The following is a 15,201-nucleotide window of genomic DNA, read 5'->3' on the forward strand; positions in this document are numbered from 1 at the left end:
ACACCGGCGTAGACTACTTCGGTCCAATTATGGTTAAGCAGAATCGCAGCTTGGGGAAACGCTGGGTGGCACTTTTCATCTGCCTCACTGTACGTGCGGTCCACCTGGAGGTTGTCCACAGTCTATCGACACAGTCCTGTGTAATGGCGATTCGTCGATTCGTGAGCCGGAGGGGCGCCCCAGCAGCATTCTACTCCGACAATGGTACGTGCTTCAAGGGGTCCAGTAACCTACTATCAGAACAGATACAGAACATCCATGAGAACGCCAGAGTATCTGCCGACATTGACCAGGCGCACCAAGTGGTTCCAACCGACTAAACCTCTGGAACCCGGAGATATTGTGTATGTAGTCGATGAGAATAAATGCAACGGATGGGTAAGAGGACGGATAATCGAGGTGCTAGCAGGAAAAGATGGACAAGTTCGGAGAGCGATGGTGCAGACTAGCGACGGTGTCCTCACTCGGCCGACAGTGAAGCTAGCACTGTTGGATGTTCGATCAAACCAAGAGGAGAACGTGAAAGAGGGATCTCCGGAACTACACGGACACGGGGATGTTAAAAACCGCCGTGAACAAACGATTCTTAACGTGAGTTCCGAACGCTCCCCATCGAGAACTGTCGTCGAACCGATAAACGAAAGAACAGAAGAGTAAAAAGTGTAAACAAAAAAGCGCGGCAGCAATCAGACCTGTTCGGAGCTACAGTAGTTTCCTGCTAATATAAGATTCATTGCAGTAAGGTGAGCAAGCTGTTCAAGTGGACCAGTTCTGGGGAAAAGTCGTAAGGAAACGACCTGATAAAATTAGATCCCGCAGGTGAATCGACTGTGTTCCGGATTAGCAGCGATAGCTAGAAACAACAGTAAAATAGCAGCTCGTGAAATCGTGAGTTGGGCACACTTTATTTGTAAATTTAAATCTAAAATTCTGATTTGCCTTCATGCTTCTAAATTAAAAAACCTAATGTGAATTCTTAAAATTTATTATCCTATATTCTGAAATTATAAAACCTTAATTATGTATCAAAAATTATATAACCTAAATTAAGATGTGCAATTGAATAATCTAAAACTGTAACCTAACCTAACTTCATGCAAACGAGCATAGTCATGCCTATCGATATAATCAGAATTAAATGCTTGTTTCGTGATAGGATTCACTACCGAGAACAGTGCAGTTGAACCATCTTGTTCCATCGCGGAAAATAGGAAATGATAAAATGATACTAAATGTAAGTTGGCATAATTATGTATGAATTCCTTCTAATTATGCAAATAAATTTTACCTTTAAAGCTGTCCCTACTGAGACTGCTGTGAGGAAGTATTTTATTCTTCCGGGAACCCCGCGATCCGAACAGCCGAGGTGCCGGCAGTTTCGCTTGCTATGGCTCAGAAATCTGAAGATACATCCTCTGTTGTGCTGTCGAACTCTCTGTCAGTCATTTCCGTCTTCTCCACGAGCTGTGCTACATCTCGAATCACGGTGGAAAATATGCTAGTGAACTGTCCGGAGCTCAACGATCTCCTGCAGCACTATAAATAACCTATTACATTCCATCAGAGAGACCCTCACCAACGACCCCACTCCAGAGAAAATGGAGGACGCGAAACTACTCGACATTCTGTGACAGAGCCGACCACAACGCTTATCCAAGAACAACATATCAGCAACAATATGCGTGTAACAGAACAATGATGTGTAAATTTATACAATGCGATGTTGGTTACTTTTCTTTTTCTTCTTATTCTTCGAAGGCGAATGACCAATAAGATTAAAGACATTCAAATAAATAAATAATAAATAAAAATAATAACGACGAATGATAGAAGGGCTATCGGATAAAATGTTACCTTTATACCTATCCAGTGATGTAACTTGCATTTAATTTAGGTACATTAGATTGAGGTCTGTGACAGGGAAGCATAGACGCATGTACGGAAGTTCTTGTTTGTATGCCTACTATTCAATTTTACGGCTTTATTGTGTCAATGAAAACTAAAACGAAAAGCTATTCCTTTATTCAGTCGGGCGATTACGTATCGAAAGGCCTTTAAAAAAAAAATAAAAAAAATCCATCAACAAACAACAAAGCTATAGCTATACATATATTCATTTGAAAACGTTCTGAAGTTCCATTTGACGGCGCCGATGGTTGGGTGATAAGCGTGACCGCCACCCACCCCAGTTGGTCTGGGTTCAATCCCAGTCGAGGTCGTTGAGATTTTTCAGAAGTGAGAAAAATCTGAGGTCACGCCTTCCTTCGGAAGGGAAGTAAAGCCGTTGGTCCCCGGTCCATGAGTTTGATGGGTCGACATCCACTCCAGATAGTGGGAGTGTCACCTCTCTGGCGTCGCCTCGTAGCGGAAATAGGCCGACGGAAAATAAACAGAATTGGAAGAAGAAGTTCCATTCCGCTGAATAATTCTCAAATTTCATAATGAGGCACACCTCGAGAAAAGCGAAATATGCATTTATTGCCAAAGTTAAAACTAAGTTTTTATAGTAATCTGCCAACTCTGGACACAGACTAACCCAATACTAATCATTACAATTCTTCTGACGGTCAATGTACCTCCCATCATCGCCATAATAATCATCATCACAGTGTTTTAGTAGGCACCACATCACTTGCGGTTGTCATCCATACCGCGACATACACAGCCAAACACATGTGCGAAGTAAAAAAAAACCTTGTAATTCCTTCCTGTGCTTGCGAGCCAGCATGCGTGATTTTTTTTTGAATTTCGGAGAGCCGTTAGCGCGTAGGCTCTCCGAGGGGCTCTGTCGCACCAGCCTAGTCAGTTGAAGCTCATTCTCCGGCGAGAGCACACTGTTTATTCCGGTTGCTTAGCAATATCGTGAGTGTTCTTTACTGTTGTTTACTCGTCGTTTCGATCGTCGCCGTGTGTCGCGCGCGCTCGTTCGTGTTTTGTAGCTCACCACCGTGTAATGCAGCTAGTGATCGTACACTAGCCTGCCGTTGGTTGGCTGAAAAGTGCGCTGATTGCATTTGTTTACAGACCGGGTACCGGGACGAACGGTTCTCGCGCGTTTGCGGTTAAATTGGAAAAGCAAGCGAGCGTGGTGTGAATTAATAATTAAACAAAACCAGAATCAAACGTGCATTTCACTGAGCTGAAGCTATTCTGAGGTGCTTCCCGTGTGCGAGGGATCGTGAGTGCGCGTTTCAAGATCGATGCGTTGTCCAGATGTGAACTAAATTTAAAATCCTCTCAATCGGGAGCGGGTTTTTTGCTGATACCGGCAGAGGCGCGCCAGGAGATCAATAATGACTGCGGCAGCCGAAGATGGAAATGCAATGAAGTGATTGAATTCACGTGCAGCCGAGCGAGATTGTATAACCTGCCCAGGTTCGGTCGTTGACAGCCGGTCGATTGATAAAGAAGTCGAAGAAACGTGATTAAAAGTGCAGTCTTAAGCAGAAAACAAATCAAGTAATTCACTATAAGTAACAACTAAGTGAAATAATACATTCAAATCAATATTTTATCGGGCACAGTGAAGAGTGAAGCAAACGAAAAAAAGAGTGTTTAGCTTCAGTGTTTACATTGCAAGGAAAAAAAAATCATTTCGAAGCGAATTGGTCGACGAGTGTAGGTTTACAGTTGTTCGATGCGCAGAAAGCAAAGTGTTTTCGAAAAACCCAAACAATCGGTCGTTCGTCGTTCGGCGGTCGCAATCGTGGATGGCAATATCAGTTAACGTAGAATAAGCCGAAGGGCGACGGCAAAAAGAAGAAAACAACGCGCAGCATACATACCCACTTATGTGGTACGAAAGACAGCCTCTCCTTCATTGTAATGTTATCTTGAAAGTGTGCTTGCTGTATTCGAAGTGCTGCTGGGGCGGAAGAATAAATAAAAAGCGAAAGGACGTGAGAGGAGGCGATTTATATGCAAAAGAAAAAACCCCAACAGCATATCTAAAGTGATGTAGTGTCGAATTCTCGTGCGGTTGTTGCCAAGATCGCTCGCAGATTTTGAAGTCCAAGTCGCAGTTTCTCTGTGTTCGCGTGTGTGTGCGTGTTCGTGTGTGCCTGAGAAGCACATTAAAAAAAAAGGTTCTGGTCGGTATCGCGAAGAACGGCCGATCGGTCCCTGGAGGACGTGCCTGAAGTTTAAATAAATAGCGGGTTTTGAGTTTTGTTTTGGTTTTTCAACAAATCTTGGCTACTTTATATGCGGAACGGACTATTGAAACGATTGGTTTTTGGCAATAATTTGGAAGTAAGTAGTGCCTATTAGTTTTCGATTGTGGAATGATTTAGTACTTGGTTATAAGTGGGTTGAAACAAATGTTTCGAGATTTATGTTAGAATAATTATTTTTTGCTGCAATCTACTCTAAATTCTAACGTGGTGGTTTGCTCACCATATTTGACAGACAAGAATTGAAATTTATACTTTCCGTTGTGTTGATGCAGTGTGTTATTTTATCTCACAAGCAACTTCAGCTGATAAAGCAATTTAATTACAGCTGAAGGTTAACTAGATATGCCCATAGTATAAACTAATCAAGTTGCTTAGCTGTTTTCCATACCTTAGAAATTGTCAATCAAGCTTGATGAATGTAACTGATCGACTGTATGCGATATGAGCTATTGCTTGTTTAGATAGCCTGTTTGTGCGGTTTATTGAATACTATGCTAATGTATAGTTTTACGATGATATCTAAACCAACTAGTTGATCTGTTGAAGGTGTTTCAAAAATGTTTGTAAACCGATTTGCTTACTGTACTCTGTCACAGAGAATAGCAACAGCATCTTCAGCATTCGACTTGTGTAAAAATCCCTAACGTTTTCGAAGGTAGTTGGGATATCTCCGCCAGGTGCGCTACTGTCGTCATGTTTTTAGTAGCTGAGTTCGACTGAATTGACAGCGATTAAACCTCTACCCAGTCAAACCATTCCGAAACCGGTTCAGTCTTCTGAGTAGATTTAGTATGGATTCCAACTCAAATGCATCAAACCGATTGAGTCGGGATCGGTTGTTTCTTTTGAGCTAGAATTCATACTGAACCCATTCAGGATTTCGAACCGGTTCCGGAATTATGTTGATTTTTTAACATATTTGTTCGATCATGGATGTCTGATCTCTGTGACTCTGTTGTGTAGTTTTTGTCTTTGTACCGAGTTCTCAAGCACGGCCTTAGATTTGTTAGTTGCAATCTTCAAACAATTCTGATGCTTTTTACGAGCAAGTTCTACAAACTATAATGGAATTGAATTCCCTTTCAATTCTTTAGTTTTGTTTTAAACGGAGTTGCACTGAGTAAAATTCAGCACATTTCAAGATATGTTTTTTTTCTTCAAGTTACAGTTCATGTGTACAGCTCTGGTTTCTTAATTTTCTTTGAAAATAGTGAAAATTTACGGAGTTCCGCCCATCTGCCAGGAATGATTACATTCCACATCGGTTGCAGTGCTCACGATATCCGTAAATTATTCACAAATCGTCTCATTCTACAAGGAAATGACTTCTTCAATAAACTAGGATAATCTGCATCAGTTTCCCCAGGAAAGACGGAAAGTCACACTTAAGCGGACGGATGGCCTACATAGTCCATGACCATGAAGTATTGGTTAGTGGGCGCTATTTAGCATTGCCAGGCAGATTGTTCAACAAGTCGAATTTGATTCTGTCGTGCTCTGGGGTCTTCTGAAATATTTCTCACTTTTGTGAGCACTATTCCGGTTTGCATGCGTCGGGCCGAACGAAAAATGGTGCTCATCGATGTTTCCTTCATTACCCCGATAATGAAACTGTGCGAATAATTGCCTTTTTTCTTCAAGCTCTTAATTTATGTTACTAACGTCTTCCTGAAGATGTCAGGTGTCTTTGTGCGCTTCATACACACACGTCTGAACACTATTTGTGCCACCATGGAGTAGGAGATTGTCCGCGAGAATTCATTTGTGGTATGCGCTTTGTCTAAGCTTGAATCGTCACTTTTTCTAGATGAAGCTCTTATGTGGTTTCGATTTTGTCGGATACCCGGATAGTCCCGAAGTTCTTTCGATAACACGGTGCTACAGTGATTTTGTACATTTCAAGAGACCTAGTAGAGATTGTAGATCTCATCAAATGCAACACAAAACAATGTATGAAAAATGTAGTACACCCTCAAAATCTTGATTTATAGCAAAAAAACGATTTTTCGGATCTTTCGGCACTAAAATTTTTTTTTGCGTAATTTTCAACCGATTTTAAATTTTTTGAGTGTTTTGGAAAGAAGAATAAATTTTATTTCCAACGGTATGCTATGTTATATACTTTTGTTAAAAGTACTATGCGGTTTTGGGACAACAATATGAAAGTTACCATTATTTTGCAATATTTTCATTAAAAACATAAAAATTTTAGTGCGGAAAGTTCCAAAAAATCATTTTTTTGTTATAAAATTAAATTTTGAGGGTATATTAAATTGATCAAACGTAGCTTTGTGTTGTATTTGACCAGACCTACAACCTTTACTATATCACTTTAAAAGTACATTCAATTATTTTTATTTTGCAGCACCATGTAATTGTGTAGTGAAGTCGTACGAAACATTTACGCACCTGTCTATTGCAATTACAATTGATAGGTGTGCATTGGGATCAGGGATTGCGATTTGCGATAGCGAGTAGAAGTAGAGTAAATTTGAGGCGTTTGTGTGCTTTGGCGGTGAACGAATCCGGGTCCTTTGTTTTACCTTTAAAGGCATAAATCTTTTTTTTCTTAATTTTGTTAGAATTGTATCATATTTTCAACACATTACTGTGATAATTTTGACATGATTTTCACAATGTTGTTTTAACACACCATTGCGCATTTAAGGGTTAAAATGGCCATATTAAAATCATCGTGGAGTAAGGTAGCGTTAGTACTATGTCGTACCAGGAGAGTTAAAGCTTCTTGAAAGGACTCTTGACACGGGTAAGGACTTTCGCAATATCAAAAAGTCGCACAACCGCGGGCCTGTGGAGGATGCATGTAGGAGCAATGCACAGGATTTTGCTATTGATCGTAACATAACAAGCGGCAACTGCAATGTCTGGAAAGGTTGATCCGTTTGAAAGAATAGCACTTTTTGATCCCCCAAAAAACCCTTCTGTAGCTGTTTTCTTGATCAAGACAAATAATATAAAAATCGTAGAAGGGCTGTTGCTAAAGTGATCCAATTTTTCACAGACATTTCTTATTTATTAGTAATTTAAATAAATTTACTTATGCCGTTTCACTGTAGAGCAGTGATCAAATCCTTTACTTCGTTCGCTGAAATAGCTATCGAAGGCGACGATCCGCATATTATTTTGTTTTCTAAAGCTACATTACATATCTATAATTGTAATTGATACCAAGTACAGTTTCTGAAAGAATAAATATTTTCTAAAATATCATGAAATCTTCATAGAAATACAGAAATTTTACTTAATTCGCATATAATTTTGAGTTCGATGCGATGACTTACATATTTTCGCACACCAATCGATTACAATCTAAACTAGCTACAGTTTTTGGAAAACCAGAATTTTATGTTCTCACAAAAATACGTAGAAATACAGAAATTTCGCATTTTTTACAAAAAACTTTTTTTTCTATCCTAATATTTATATACAAAAATCGATACAAATTGATATCAGCTACATTTCCTGGAAGCACAAAATTTGAAACTTAAAAATCACAATAATTTGGGAAAATAAAACGATTTCATTTAATCAACAAATATTTCAATTCAATGCGGTGTGCTATAAAATTTGATGCACCTAATCGAGTGACTAAAAAAAACTACATTTTCCTGTAGATGCCTGTGATTTTCTTTGTAATTTTTAAAACGAATACAATGACCGATTTTATCCGTCCCATTATGTAGCTAGGACTGACGAAATCTCAACATGTTGGTTTCAGAATGTTTTGGACTATCTAAGGTATGTTTTTTTTTATTAACAGATTAAGGCCGAAGTGGCCTGTGCCGTATACAAAAGATTCCTCCATTCCACTCGGTCCATGGCCGCGCGTCGCCAGCCACGCAGTCTGCGAACGGTCCGCAAATCGTCTTCCACCTGGTCGATCCATCGTGCTCGCAGCGCGCCACGTCTTCTTGTACCGGTCGGATTGCAATTGAGAACCGTTTTCACCGGGCTATTGTCCGACATTCTGGCTGGTTCATTCGCCGTCTCCATGTGCCGTCTTCCATCTGCACTCCACCGTAGATGGTACGCAGCACTTTCCGTTCGAAGACACCAAGTGCGCGTTGGTCCTCCACGAGCATGGTCCAAGTCTCGTGCCCGTAGAGAACTATCGGTCTAATCCGCGTCTTGTAGATGGTCAACTTCGTACGACGGCGAACTTTGTTCGACCGAAGTGTCTTGCGGAGGCCAAAATAAGCACGATTTTCTGCCACGATGCGTCTACGAATCTCTCTGCTGGTATCATTGTCGGCGGTCACCAGTGAGCCCAAGTACACGAACTCTTCAACCACCTCGATTTCGTCGCCACCGATGTAAACTCGAAGCGGGCGGTTCTCATTCTCTTCTCGTGAACCTCTTCCTATTATGTACTTTGTCTTCGACGTGTTGATGGCAAGTCCGACGCGCTTGGCTTCTCTTTTCAGTCTGATGTAGGCTTCCTCCATCTTCTCAAAGTTTCGTGCAATAATATCAACGTCATCGGCGAAGCCAAGTAGCTGAACGGACATTGTGAAAATCGTACCACTCGTGTCGATCCCTGCTCTTCTTATTACACCTTCCAGCGCGATGTTGAATAACAGACACGAGAGACCATCACCTTGCCGTAACCCTCTGCGTGATTCGAAGGGACTCGAGAGCGTCCCTGAGACACGTACTACGCACATCACCCGATCCATCGTCGCCTTCACTAATCGCGTCAGTTTGTCCGGGAATCCGTACTCGTGCATAATCTGCCATAGCTGATCTCGATCGATAGTGTCGTATGCTGCTTTGAAGTCGATGAACAAATGATGTGTGGGCACATTGTACTCGCGGCATTTCTGCAGTACTTGACGAAAAGCGAACACCTGGTCCGTGGTAGATCGTTCGCTCATGAAACCCGCCTGGTACTGCCCCACGAACTCTCTTGCAATTGGTGATAGTCGACGGCATAGTATTTGGGAGAGTACCTTGTAGGCGGCGTTCAGCAGGATGATTGCTCGGTAATTACAGCAATCCAGCTTGTCGCCCTTTTTGTAGATAGGACACACGACACCTTCCATCCACTCCTCCGGTAAAATCTCCTCCTCCCAAATCTTGGTAATCACTCAGTGCAGCGCTTTAGCCAGTGGCTCGCCACCGTGTTTTAGTAGCTCGCTTGGTATTTGGTCAACCCCAGCGGCTTTATTATTTTTGAGCCGGCTAATCTCCTCATATTTTTCATATTCGTAACGTGTGAAAAATCTATCCCCCTAAGAAATCCATGTTTCAAAATCGTCCAATGCTGGTTCTTTGTTGGACCAACGTTGGGCGACGCCCAGCAGACCGTTCAGCAGGCGCCCATTACTGGCCTTGTATAGTATGGTATTGAAACAAATTTTTGGGCTTCTCAGTGGAATCTATTTACTTCTCTTATAGGATTCCCAAAGTTTTATTGTTGTATATAAACCAGTGGTGCGTAATCTCAAATTCAGTTATTATTTCTGTCTGAATTTACCGAAACCAGTATTAAGTTGACTGAAGTTTCATGCAGAGAATTTAGTTAGACCAAACATAAGTATATTAATCCAAATTAATCGAACACAATATTTTAAAATAAAATAAGTTAGCTAAATAACTTATTACATGTCTTACTTTCACTTTATATAAAGTGATCGATATTCGTGCAAGTCAAACATTAATGCATGTACCATAAGTCAAACATTGATGTATGTACCTTACATACTGTTTTTCAACATATAACAAATATATTTCATGAACAAAAAAAAACTTTTTTTTATTCGTTTATCCGAACTGAAATTTTTCTGCACCCTACGGATAATCGAATCTGGCCTGTATATGTTGTTTCAATGGAATCGCCAGAGTCGCATTCGGCATTGGGTAAGGAAGCGTATAAATTGTAAGTGGATTGTGGAATGACACTTTTCAGTGTTTCTGCAAAGAGTACTTGGAGCATTTCTTCAAAGAACGCTTCAACTCCTGGTGTTGGTTGTACACGGTACATGAAAAGAGTGCATGTGGGCCCTATTCATAATAGACACACTATTAAAGAAACATCATAAGAAGAATCTCTATACTTTTGTCACAACGACTCGTTTCACTACAATATTTCCGCTATACGACTAAATTTCTGGCATTTAGTGTAATTCATGATCCGCGGCGCAAAAACACAAATAGTTAGTCCAAGTGGACCTAGTTATGTTAGGCAGACCCAACGGGGATCACCCAATGCTAGGGTGATTTTACATAGAACGTAGTTCCGTTGGCTGCGACTGATCCGCATGTAGTTCAGTATCCAGCATAATGACTAAAGCAAGAACAAACTTGAAGCGGGTACTACACCATCTATTTCAACCTCGTGGAATGGTACAAAGACGCGGCAATCCTTAGTGAATTTATTCTTTGCAACATTATTAGTTACCTGCTTCAGACTGGACAGGACAATCCTATGCTTATCTGACCCAACGTTGGATATATCAATGAATATTGAAAAGTTCAGGTATGCATTTTGGTATTATTCCTAAAGGTTGGATATTTTCATTTTAGAAAACGAATTTGCAGTACAAACTTCCAATCATTACCGACAGTTTGTGTCTAGTCAATAAAAGTATTTCGTAGCGTAAGCCATACCCATATTCTATTAATTGATAAAAAGACATCTGCAATATTCTTAGCTTGCCTGTAAAACTCATTTTTTATTCCATCAGAGGTACTAAAAAGATCGATACGTCTTGTTCGCAACAAATCATATGTGGATATAGCTTACGCGATAACTTATCGACAATTTTATGGACTCGCTGTAAGGTGTTCTAAACTAATATTATTTGTTTGTATCATCACCAAAATCAGCGACTCAGCTCGACGATTTGGGACAATGTCTGTGTGTGTATGTAACGGACAAACTCTCATTCGTGTTTCTCAGCAATGGCTGAACCGATCTTATCCAAACCAATTTTAAATGAAAGACCTATCAGCCAGATGCTATTAATTTGTTTTTGATTCTGATGTTTAGTTTCCAAGATATGAATGTTTGAATGTGTGAAAATGGCAATATAAATTACCACTTTATATGTTTTTAGAAAGCGAGTATACGAATACCTTTCAAACGAACTATAGTTTGTTGAAATGCGACTATTATCAAAAGAGATATTTAACATTAAATACTGGTGAAAGATTTTTATCATTTCCCATCTATTACTAACGCCAAAACGGCTAATTTTAGGTCAATAGTATCTCGGAGAATTTAATAGAGGTAATATGCCCTTTCTTTTGGTATTGTGCTTTTGCTGATTAATCCCCCTACGAGTGAGATATTTTCATGAATTTTCTTGGAAGTGATTGTATTGAAATGATGCCTTCAGCAAATTTGTAGCTCTTGCTTTTGCGAATAACTTTACTGAAGACATGAAATATCTATTTTGAATACTTTAACAGTTATAGCTTGTGGATCAAACTTTGTTGCCTATTTATTGTTCAATATAGTAATAATCCATCTAAATTAGCCAAACATTATTTCGATAAAACGAATTTTGTATTTCATTTTTCTATCTACAACCGCCAGAAATCATCACCGAACAATTCCAAGTTGTTTGGAAGGAACTTGCGCGAACCTTCTTACTGTAATTTTTCTAACTTATAACCATCGGATCGATCTGAAACATATCGGAAAATGAAAAGCGAAATAAATAACTCCAAGCAATGGCGTAGCCAAGAGAAGGCTTTGGGTTAGGATTGAAGTTAAAAATTTATTGATGCTGACTGATTTAATGCAATATTACAATAAGAATTATCTGATCCGTACATTGATAACCTGTTGTTGTAAACATCATGAGGACTTTTGAAAAATTGTCGGAATGGGATCATGATATGTAACTGATATATTGGTCCTGATTCCACAGTTGTCTAATAACATCAATATCAAATACCTGCCTGAAAACATTCCAATAAAAAATTCCTTCTGTATGCAATCATAATCCTCAGATTCAAATTGAGCTCGCTTTTGTAGGGATGTACTGTAATAAGGGTCTTTATTTAACAGGAAGCGAAGTTAAAATTGATTTAATGTCTATGAAACATAGAACTGCTCACCAAAACATTGCATAACTTTCAACATTTGCTAAAAATGTTTTGCCTTTCTCATTCAGTCTAAAAATCGGCAATCTAACCCCGGCCCAGATGGCCGAGTGTCATATGCCATTCAACTCAGTTCGTCGGGATCGGAAAATGTCTGTGTGTATGTATGTATATGTGTATGTGGAAAAAAATGTCACCTCTGTTCCTCAGAGATGGCTGGACCGATTTGCACAAGATTACTCTTTCTTTTCTTTATTTTTTTTTAACTACAGTAAGGAGGCCATTACAGATTTATTCTAAAAAATAGTAAAGTTACACATACACACACACCAATTTTTTCAAATGATTTCTGTTTACATTTGCTAAGATCGTTACATTTGAGCTTTATGTATAACCAAGTCTCAAATGAAAGGTACAACCTTCCCATCGGCTGCCAATGATTTTTTTTATTGATTGGACTTCTAGTTCCGGAGTTACGGGTTGAATAGTGCGACCACACAGCAAATTCCCATATAAAATGAAATGAAAAATTCTCAAAGGGGGGAGTAACGTAAAATTTCAAAATAAAATTTGTATTTTTGATGCCAAGTGACTTTCAAATGAAACGTTGAGATTTGATGTAGCATCGAAAGAAATTTTTTTGACGAAAATTGACTTTGGCACATTTTTGCCTTTCTCATATAGAAAGGTTTAGCAATCATTCTAAAAATCGTCAATCATCCCGGCCCAGAGGAACTATGCAGTGAGGGGTTGCTACTTTAAAATTAAAACTAGTTTAAAATTTCTTAAGTTGAAAATTGTCGGCAGGGCCCGGACCTCCCGGATCTCCCTCCTTGATCCGACGCGGGTTTCAAGCGATGTTTCAGTATCGACATATAGTATCTCAAGATCATGGCTGTCGATCTATTGTATGTATGTGGAAATCGTACTGAATATGTAATATACATTTCCACCATTGTATTGAACATAACCAGCCATGGAATCGTAGTCTGGACAAATGAGACAAGCACAATTGCACCACTAGGTGGCTTAAAACAGGTTTTTATTTTGGAAATGCGTCGAGTTGAGACGAAAACGTAATATGATTAATAACGAGGATAACACTTTCCGAATGTAGAGAGAAATTTATGAAAAATGACGATTTCCATTCGACTCTAGCAGGTTCTGATCGATTTTGATGAGCATTTGATTTTTGTTGTATGACCAATTATATGTATAGGTCAAATGTTTAAAAACAGTAATTTAAGGTCAAGATAGCATCATTTTGAAACCGCCAATTTCGAAGGTTTAGTATCTTCGATGAGTTTTACAAACGTTAAACAGCACAGCATTTGATAAAATATTTTTGACGGTATATCGTCCAAGAAGTATTTATGGTAAATTTTCTCAGGTTAACATTCACGACTACAATAAAGTCTCAACAAATTCGCTAAAGACACGAACTCTGTTACTATTTTCTGAAAAATTAATTCTGCATAATTCTAAAACTTAAAAAATTACGGTTTAGGAATTATGCCGTTTGGACAGTAAGATCGATTTTCACCACGCCCCCACCAAACCGAATTTCTGGCTACTCCGCTGACTTCAAGTAAATAGAAACAAAGTCGTTCTACACTCGTTCACAAGAAACTTCTTCGAATACCGAATATCTATTATAATACATTGACAGCCCGATTTTATTAGCCGCATATGAACATATGTTTGATGGGCTCTAGCAGACGAACAAGACTGAATTCGATTACATCCTTTCTTGAGCATGTTTTCCTTATCATGAAGATGGAAATATGCAAAAATAAAAAGTTCATCTTTTTTAAATTTTACGCTAGAAAACCCCTTTAAAAGAAATTTATATTAAATAACCACAAATTGTTATCAGATTACATCAAGGGACGGGAAGAATATATACTACAACAATTTTTAGGTAGTTTTCAAGGGGTTATTTTATCGACTTCTTCCAAAATTTGGCGAACTTATTCCAATTCGTATACCAATTAATTGGTATACTTAAGGGTTTATATGTTGCAGATAGAGAAAATACTTAAATTTTCAGTTTTTTTCCTACACAATAATTCGAAAGCTTATTAAACAACTTTTCCTAATAAATTTGTGAAAATTATAAACTATTTGAAATTTTTTAATAGTTTTATTTTTTATTAAACCGCGATTTTTTAATAAATAGTGACCGTCGGTTCACAACGCAATTTAATTTTGCATGCCTTTTGCGGTGAGCACGATCTCTCGAATTGTTGAGCTGAAAATTATGGAATAGAAGTTAATTGTTAGTATTCTTTACAGATTGAACTCGCCTCGTTAAGGGCTCTGAATGAGACCCGCTCGTGCCCTAAGACGATTTCGCTAGATTTTCAGAACATTGTGCACCCAGTGCATTAACGCAAGTGACGGAAGGTTATCGAAAATTTTTCCTGAAAATGAAAATTCCAGTAATGATGATGATTTTCCCAAACGGTTCGGTTTCGAGAGGTTTTCTTTTGTTCTTTGGCATTAGGATTAGCGATAATAATTCAAATCAAGGTTACTACTGGGAAGGCACTTTTAGAAAAAAGTCGATGTCGAATTAAAGTTTCAACTATGCACGCATGCACTTCCGAGGTAGCGTGATATAAGGAGCTGCGATTTCAGTTCTTAGTTCTCAGTCGCGTTGGATATTTGAGTAAAGTATAAACTTTAAATCGATTCAAAAAAAATTTCGATTTTTTTTGGCTCAGCTCAATGCATTGATTGAGGAATTTAAATATTTTATTAACAAAGCATTAGCAATAATTCGTTTGTATGTCTATTTTATGGGCCATTTTTTCGGTTTGAGATTTCTAGCACTGATGTTGTCCTACGCTGATTTGAGTGATTCTCTGAGTCCTGCCACTATCCCATGTAGTATGTGTTATCAAAAACATCGCGAAGCATCAAGTTCTAAATGTTGTCAAACGATATAATA

The 15,201-nt window shown here is 38.8% G+C and overlaps 1 protein-coding gene across 1 annotated transcript in view; it reads left to right on the forward strand.

Moving 5' to 3' along the window:
• The first annotated feature begins 2,817 nt into the window (after nt 1-2,817).
• LOC131683941 (semaphorin-5A) overlaps nt 2,818-15,201 on the forward strand; it is a 717,090-nt gene continuing 704,706 nt past the window's right edge. The window contains exon 1 of the mRNA XM_058966353.1: nt 2,818-4,251. The gene's annotated coding sequence lies outside the window, so the exon portion shown is untranslated. The remainder of the gene's footprint in view (nt 4,252-15,201) is intronic.

This window comes from Topomyia yanbarensis, chromosome 2 (assembly GCF_030247195.1).
Source record: "Topomyia yanbarensis strain Yona2022 chromosome 2, ASM3024719v1, whole genome shotgun sequence".
NCBI classification, from domain to species: Eukaryota; Metazoa; Arthropoda; class Insecta; order Diptera; family Culicidae; genus Topomyia; species Topomyia yanbarensis.